We start from the raw sequence: 9,442 nt of genomic DNA, 5'->3' as shown, positions 1-9,442 counted from the left end.
CTTGAAGTGAGATGATGCGATGGACTCAAGTGACATCCCTTGGGTGCTAGTCACAGCATAGACACACTTCCAGGTCTCCAGAGTACCCTTTTGCACACTGGCAAATGATGGAGATTTTCACCCAGCTCTGCTAGACATTTCCATGCTACTTGGTAGTCACTGTGAGTGTGTGGCTGAGAATTTACCCTGATCTCACCTATTTTGTTATTCTTTTCATCTAAATTGTGATTTTTCTCTGAGGCTGAGAAGATTCATTCCGTATCATTATTCTAGCATTTTCCTGTTGCCCATAATTACTCGTAGTTGCTTGCTGAATTAATAAACACTTGATTTTCCTTTGTTTAAGAAGACAAAAGGTGCTGAACATCTATCTTAAGTTTCTTACCTTGAAAATCATGTGTTACTTACATATTTGTTCCTTTTTCTAATTTAAATAAAATCGGCAGTTATTTACTTCTGCCATTGCATAACAGTCTTCTGGAAGTGTTTGTCAGTGTCAAATGTCTCAAAAAAGCAGCTCTTCCGGCTGAAGCTCAGCGTATAAAGTGGCGATTCCCAGTTATTTTGTTAGATAAATGTTAAACTTGTCCCTAGGCTGGAATTTAGACTTTTATTGGAAAGCTATTCTGCTAACACCAAATAATGGATAAATGAACTTCACAACTTGAAGTCTGTTCATTATTTTATTGTCAACACATTCTTTCTCATGGGAGAGAATGAGTTTGGAAATTGGAGGGCTTAGAGTGAGGACTGACAAATAGACAGCTCTACTATTCATATACACAGTGGAGATTATTTTTAAATGACATAAGCCACCTCTAAAATGCATACTTACTTGGTTTGGGGCATCATTTTTTTCAGTACAAGGAGACTGTTCATGTTTTTTCTTTTTTCCTCTACTATATATTCACACTCTATTTGTTTATGTTTATAAGGCGTGTTTCCTAAAGAGTATTTTATTAAAGTGGTACAGAAACTCCTGGAAGTGTTGGCAACTTTTTTGCTTCCCATTGTTGAATAATTCTAAAAAGAATTTTCTCCCAATAAAGGAATTTAGCTTTATGGTAATTTTTACAGTAAAAGATCTCAAGCAATAAATTCAGAATTCTAAACATTTTAAAGGATTATAAAAAGATATGCTGGAAATCTTGCATGTTTTAAAACATAGTACAAAGTAAGATTTTTATATTTAGCCATTTGTAATTAAAATTTTTTATTTGTTTTTTGAAATAAGCTAACATAGATTGTACATATTTACAGCAATAAATTACAATTAGAAGCCACACGCTTGCAAGCGGAGCCGATGATTTTTGACACCAGCCTCTCAAATGTGCTATTTGTCTTTCACTTGCAACAACATTTAAAATTTTGTGTACCAAAGCAAGCAGCAACATGTTTCATAGCAAAGCCATACTGTTAACAAAAATGAGGAGTGAATGACAGTCCTCTGACTGTGAGGGCACCTGTGAGTCCTGAAATCGAGACACAGGCGTCTCTTGTGTCCATACCTGATTGCATGTGATTTGATTTTGTATTTTACTCAATGAAAGACTCAGAATAGAAAAAAGGCCATGAAGGGAGAAGGGTCAGCAGTCAGAGGCCACTTAACAAGCTCCTTTTCATGAATTTACTGCTTACAGGGAAATCTGTCTTCTTTTATTTGTATAAATCACAGTCAGCTGGCTTCATGGATTTTGTCCACAGATAGCTTTAGAGATGATGGAAGCCTAACATCACTTACTTTAGCACATAAAAAGAAATGAATGAAACATAATATTTTAATCAAACCCTAAACAAAAAGAGATCAAATAAACACTGTATGAAATTTGATTTCAAATGTAAAAAGTAACTACAGAAAATCACAAGTACTGTTAGACATCAATTTTGATCAGAAAATGCAGCATATATTGATACAAAATAGAAAACTTGAACTATAAAATTAAGGAGTCCATCTTTTCTTGTCTTGGCATTTGTTCAGACCTGTGCCGTTTCATCAAAAAATTTCTGCTGGTTTCCAGAAATACTTTCTTGCTAGTTTCTTTAGTGGTCTGGTAGATATACAAAAGTATTAACTGCTTATGTTAGAAAGAAAAAAAAACGTATGTCAAAAGAGTCAAAGAACATTGAATATTTACGTTTCTTTGCAATGCAAGAAGTTTGCCTTCTGAAAACCAGAGAGGAGTTCTTTTATTTACAACTGTGTAATGTCAATCAAGAAAAGGAGTTAGTTAAATCACATTTGGCAGGAGGGTAGCTTGCAAAATTGATTAGCAGAGACTTAAAAATCACAAGGGGGGGAGAAAAAAAACCTCTTAATGTCCTCTGACATATTTGGTGAGTTTAGCATAACGGATTTTGAGAGGCAACAGAAGGCATGTATTTCTTTCTGCGTGTACATAGCACCTACTTTGAAAGCTACAGCTATTTAATACATGATGCTCTGAATTAAAGTAGCAGATACTGGTTTGGTAGGTTTGGCTAATTTTTAGATTCAGTCAAGTTTTCAGAGAAGTGGTAGCCAAAGAGGTGTTGGAGCCACTGCCAGGAGCATAGTGAGTTCCTGTTTTCTAGCCTAATGAGACTTGATTTCCCAAACCTCCCACACTACTGTTAAAGCCTTTACCTCAGGTTCAGCCCCTTTGTGTAAGTTCAAGAGTGGAATAATTATTCTGGGATGATGGACAGCCAGGAGAATGTTTTCAAGCAGGCAGTCTTCATTCCAGAAGCTTTTCTCTTGAACACAGTCTGATTTGTATTAAACAGCATTACAAACCTCAGTTTTCATTCCTATTAACCTTTAAAATGACAAACCAACATTGTATCAAATTAACCATTATGCTTCCATCTCAGTGGCACAAGATACTGCCTAGTGGTGAAAATGAAAAACTTATTTTAAAAATTTAAAGCATTTTTGGTCTTTGTATGCATTTAACTAAATGTGAATTTCCGGAATCCTCAGGCATTCTTGACCCTTTGAAAGTGAAACGTGGTAGTTTTTTTTTTTTTTAAATCAAGAGAATGATTAACTCATTTTAAGAGACAGAGTTGAGCAGCAGTGAATAAATACATATATATAGAATCATAAGCATTCCCTCCTTAGAAAAGTAGTGGATGTTCTGAATATAAAAGGTCACTTGAATATATAATTTTCATTACAGTGAGTTACAATGATCCAGGGACTTTCCTAAAAATATCTCAGGGGCAATACTGCAAAACATATTTCAAGCTTTATCCAGTAAGTTTTTAAAAAGATACAGAAAATAATGAGTTGATAAAAAGAAAAAGCAATTACACTGAAATTCAATGTCTTTTTGGGGGGAGTATATGTAGAAAAATATGTTACCTGGTAAAATTTGTGTGGCTGGTTGTCACTTTGAGGTAAGGTTTGTAAATTATATGTTTCTTTTGTGAAAACATGTAGATACATAACAGAACAGGAATGTTAGTAGTTAAAAGGGATCATAAAAGGCATTTCACATTACATACTTTGCAGTGCAGTATTGACAAGAAGTAATGAGTGTTACAAACTATACAGCCTCTTAGATAGTCCCAAAGCTTCTATTTATATCTTGACAGAGGTGGAATTCTCTTAAAATTCACATTGGAGTATCCCACTGATAGATAATGCAATTCCAACTTCAGAATAAACATCCCATAGAACATACATTCAAAAGGATTTTAATAAGGCAAACATGGATTAGCAAGGGTAGAAATAAAACTATGAAAGAAAATGCTCCTTTTTCTATAAAGGAAAAGCAGTAGAGATTAGGATGGAAAATTCGATTATGTTAGAATCTAGAATGGAGGTATTTTGAAGATTAAGTCTGCTTAGTCACATGCAGTGGAAAAAATAATCACAGTGGCCACTCTGCATGGTGCCAGCCAGGGCTCAACTGTAACTCTGACTTTATTTTCAATTCATTTAGAGATTGTAGGCATAGGTTTCTACTATACAATTAGAAAATGGACTATTTACTCTTAAGGATTTCTCTAGGGAGGCAGAGTATTTACAAAGGTTGTGGGAATACATAAAAATCCAATTTTATTGGACAAAGAGGCTACAGGAATTGAGGGAGTGCTATCAGGAGAAGGAGCAGAAGGAGGGGGATGTTCAGAGATGGAGTTTTGGGTGCTGGTGGCTTGTTTCATGTTTATGTAGGTGTAGAACTAGGAAAAGCAATGGAAGTAAAACATAAAACTTCAAGCACAGCAATAAGAACACTCAAGGGTGATGCTTGGCTGTGGAATGAAGGGTACGGAAGGCGTGAGGATCGATTTTTCTTGGAGCTAATTAAGGAGAACAATGATCAGCATGGTGAGCACGGCTGGTGAGGCCTGCTTGGGTGTAATAAGTGAATCACTGGAGCTGACACATTTTTGGGGAATGAGTAGCTCCATTAGTAAATGTATTGCTTTTCTCATCTTTCAGGTTGCTGAGCTCCCATAATTAAAATAGCCATATAATTTGTCAATCACATGAATATCTCAGGGAAACTGGATTATGTGGTCCTTCAATAATAATGTGAACCTAAAGAAACTGGAGCACACCTAAAGTTCTGCTGTACGAGCTTTCCTTCTGCATTTTTCTCCAAGACAACAATGAAAGGATTTGTGTAGGGAAGTGGAGAGAGGGCAGAGGTAGGCCAAAAAACATAACAATACAACACAACAAAACAAAATAACCAACTGGACAGTGTCTACGTGGCACAGTATCCTGCTCCTGGGTGTGAGAACTATCTAGCTACCTAACTTTCCATCCATCTTTGAACTACCTAAAAAGCCTGGGTCATCAAGGCTTAAGAGATTAAATCTAAGTCATGTAGGAAAGGTAAAAGCTTTGTCTTTGGAGGCAAGAAAGACTGGGAATGAATACCAATTCTATTGGTAACTACTTATAAAAACAGGTAATTTATTTAAGCTATTTGAGCCTTCACAGGGTTGTGGTGAATAGCAAATTGCTATATTAGGAAAGTGTTTTCTGATAATTTAGACTAATGTAGGACAATCATTATTAGATGTATACCCCAAACCCATTCCTTCTTTTTGTTATTTTTTTCTCACATTGGCAGCTCTGGTGGTCTTTGTTATAAACCAGTCATAATAACTCTACTCCTCAGTGAATAGTTCGGGAATGGATGTGTAACTCAGCCTTCACCAGTAGGACAAAGGGGATGGCAGCTGGGGGTGAGGTGAGGAAGGCTTTGCTTGCCTTTGAGGCAGGACTTATCTGCCTTTCAATATCAGTGTGTGAAGAAAGGTATATGCAGTCATACTGGAACTGTACCGTTAGTAAGAGGGAAGAATGGGTGAGGAAGGAGATTTGGGTCTTATGTTATGGAGATACCCAATCTATACCAGTTACTTCTTCTAAGCTGACTTATATGAAGTAAGAAGTAATAATGTTTTGATTGTAAAAGCTCCCTTTTGTTTCATTTATTGTTGTATGCACTTGAATGAAACTCAGTAACTTCACATATGTTAGTAAATACTAACCTCAACTTGGCCAGGATTTATACACTTAAGAATGCTTCCTCTATTTCCAAAATGATACCATTAGGTATGATTTAATCTCTAGGTAAAAACTAATGGGAAAGCAGCAGAAGAAAGCAACCCATTCACTGATAGAAGTGAAGCAGTGAGTGCGCCAGCAAGCACATGGAGAGGCTGGGACAGTAGTCTCTGAAGGCTGCCTGAGGTTGGGAACGGAATGCTAAGCTCTTTTTTCCAAAAACATAGTGTTCCATTCATTGACTGACCTACAAGTGATGGAGAGATTTCTAGGTACTATTCTAACAAGTCCCAATGGTTGGGAGGTGCTCAGGAAAATCTCAAAAGTTCAAAAAGAGTTAAGAATACCTGGAGAAATCATTTTGGAGATCTTGTTCAGAGACTATAATGGGGAAGACATAAGGACTGAATAATAGCCAGAAGGGAATCACAATTTAGCAAGTAAATCTTCACTTTTTTTTGCATGACTGAACTTAAAATATTGGATAAATCTGACTGGTAATGTGCTGTAGAGGACAAAGGAAACAGGGCAGGAAGAATGGATAGCTCTAAAGACCTAGAATATTTTCCAACTGGAAGGGAAGCTGAGTCTTGCTTGAGAGCTCAAACGTACCTGCTCACTCCGTTTTCAGAACACAGAGGGATGGGGCTCAAAACTGGAAATGACACTGCAATGTGCTTGGGCTCAGATGCTGACTGGAATTCAGCTTTACTATCCATGAGGGACGGTTTTATGGCTTTTTCTTTACTGTTACAGGGAACGGTTTATGGACATCTATATCTTTCAAAAATCTAAAAATGAAGACCAGACCACATTGATAAATGTTTTCTGAGACTCCTTAAAAGGTACTTCTTAGAATGAAATATTATAGCACAGAATGTTATGAAAGTAGTAAAATAAATTTTCTGCTTGGCTGCGTAACTGTGTATTTTGATGAGTTTTTGAAGGAACATGAACAAGTATTCAATTTACTTCACACCAAGTGGCTTACTCTCAAAGACATGACTACTAATAAATTTGTAAGGCTGCATCAACAGGGGCCATGGTGTTCTGCATCTTTTGGTTTAGCCTCCCATGTAAACGAACTTCTCAAAAGTAACCTTTGAAACTTATTTCTGGAAGAGAACTTGGAAGTCATCTTGTGGCACGTCCGGAGTAATACACCAGGTGGAGGCACATCCCCAATCTTGATTCCAAGGTGTCTTCCCTTCATTATAACTTTCACTCTATACCAAGTGGTTCATTTACTGTTAACCTTCCAAGATTCTCTTCATACTTTTTGATATATGTTTAGAGTTTAGAGCACTCTGTTCTTTATGTCTATGCAGATGCTGTCTGGAGGAAAATATTTCACATAATTTTCTGGTGATAATTTGGACACTATATATTATGGTTTGTCCAAAGACTAACTCTCAGCAACATCTGGTAGAAGGCTTAGGGGGATTAAAGGAGGGCATGACTGGACAAGCCTGATGATGAACTAATGTAACATAAATTTGCCATACTACAATAATATTGTGAAAAATGGCCTCGCAATTAAATTTATTTTAAATTCTGGGATAGATAATGTAAATTTCTACAGGTCTCAGCTTTTCCACTGTATTTTGAAAAAATCTTGGAAAAAGTAGATTTTTGTAAATATGTGTACTCTTTACATAGAGAACAGAAAAATAGAAAATAAAAATAACCCAAGGCAGCTCAGAGAGGCTGCTGTGACTAAAAGTTTTGCTTCCAAAGATCTTTCAAAGGCAATATGAGAGGCTCAGCTGTTAAGAGCACTGGCTGCTCTTGCAGAGGACCTTGGTTTGGTTCTCATCACACACATGGAGGCTAACAACCATCAATAACTCCAGTTCCAGGGGATCTGATGCTCTCTTCTGGCCTTTGTAACTACTGCATACATGAGTGCACCTACATGCGGTCAAAACATTTGTACACATTAAAAAAAAAAAAAAACAGGGCTGGAGAGATGGCTCAGTGGTTAAGAGCATTGACTGTTCTTGTAGAAAGCCTGGGCTCAAATCCCAGCACCTACATGGCAGCTTACAACCATCTGTAACTCCAGTTCCAGGGAATCCAACACTCTCTTCTGACCTCCATGGGCACTACATGACATGGGTACACTTACGTGCAAACATATACATAAAATAAAATATTAAAAAATAAAAAAATTGAAAGACAAGTAGAAATTGGGAAGAATTACTGAAATTCATTGTTGCATGAATTAAATGAAGAAATATAGTATAAGTCCCAGGATTGAGCTGCCAATTATTTATGAGCAGGAGAGTATATGAGGTTTGGAAATTAAACAAGGAATCAACTCCCCTGGGCATGCAGTTGATAAAGAATAAAGTTAGAAGAGGACATTTATTTTATAAAAGCCAAAATTGCAAAATGTACATATACTATTTCAGTCATTTGAACATACAAAAATATATTTGAGATCATCTCCTCTTCCCTGTTTCTCTTCAAAGGGAAGCCTAGGAAGAGGCAAGAGCCAGGTTGTTCTTGTTCATCCTTTGGCTTTTGAATAAGAGTGTTTCAGTGAGTGATCCTGTGACCCTGTTTTCCTAAGGCAACTGAACAACATTATTTGGCCTCTCTCTCATTAATTTACTTTTTGATTGTCTGCAGGACAGAATGTGCAAATAGTGCTGTTCTGGTTTAGGAATATCAATTTTCCCACTTTGAATTTCTACAGGAGCCTTTTTGAGAAGTCTAGGATATATAAGAGGTTTGGGGTCAATCAGAGTGGCTCTGAGTCCCTTGATACGAGTCCCTTAAAATACCAAAGACTCCTCTCTCTCTCTCTCTCTCTCTCTCTCTCTCTCTCTCTTGTCTTTTTGAGACAGGGTCTGTCTGTAGCCACCGTTGACCTGGGACTTTCTATGTAGACCAGGCCTTGATCTCACAGAGATCTACCTGCCTCTACCTCCCTAGTGCTGGGATTAAAGGCATGCGCCTCCATGCCTGGCTATATCTAAGACGTCTTAATTGGCAGAAGAACAATAACAGGAAAAGAAAACTGTCACTGCTTCAATTTCTGTAGGAAATTCTTGCAATAGGAGAAGTTAAACACAAATTCTTCATTCTTATCCTTCTAGGAACTTTAGGAACTTAATATTTTCTGTTTCATAATTCTGTTTAACAAGAACTTTCAAATGCTTGCTGGTGGAATTGTAGCTTATAACAATTATGTTTTCTATCAGTTTAGTGATTGGTTATCTGGAAAAAAGCTAAAGTAAAAATCACAATGTGTCCTAGAGCTGGAAATTGACTGATTAGTTCCAACGAGGTATGTTTTCTACATTCAGTTAATGATGGGTCACATCTTGGAATCAAAATGTCCCACTGCAATGGCTCCCTGTGTGTACTCTCCTAGCATAAAAACCTTACCTTGCTGATTTCTTATCTCCAAGAAACACAATATTCCTTCTCACACATTACTAAGAAGCCAATCTCCTCAGTCACTTCGATATTAAATTTCTGTAGGTGCTATTGCTCTCTCCCGGGCTGCCAGTTTTCATGGAAACATGTCTTACTGTGTAATATTCCACTGTTCTCACTCAGTTTACATCAACATTTCTTTTTACCTTTAAAGAGTAATGACATGGTGACCTCTGAGTTTTTTAAGCCATGAACTAGCCAGTTACTGTTATAAGGAGCATTCACTTTCTCTCCCTGTGTTTCTACCTGTCCTTTGAGCAGTTACTATTCACCCTGATCAAACAGATTCCTTCTATTTACTTTTATTATTATTAGAAGTTCTAGAATATACAGTGGAAGAGAATAATGAAGCTTTGAATTACCTGTGGATTTTGGGCATCTCTTCCGTCCCTGAACCTTCAACAACACAGGTAATGCCACAGTGACTAATAACAACATACCTACTTCTAATGACTGTTTAAGATGCAGATTGCTCCAGTTCCCATT

The sequence above is a fragment of the Nannospalax galili genome, unplaced genomic scaffold, assembly GCF_000622305.1.
Source record: "Nannospalax galili isolate Female #2095 unplaced genomic scaffold, S.galili_v1.0 scaffold318, whole genome shotgun sequence".
NCBI lineage: Eukaryota > Metazoa > Chordata > Mammalia > Rodentia > Spalacidae > Nannospalax > Nannospalax galili.
Note: the sequence above shows the minus strand (reverse complement) of the source record.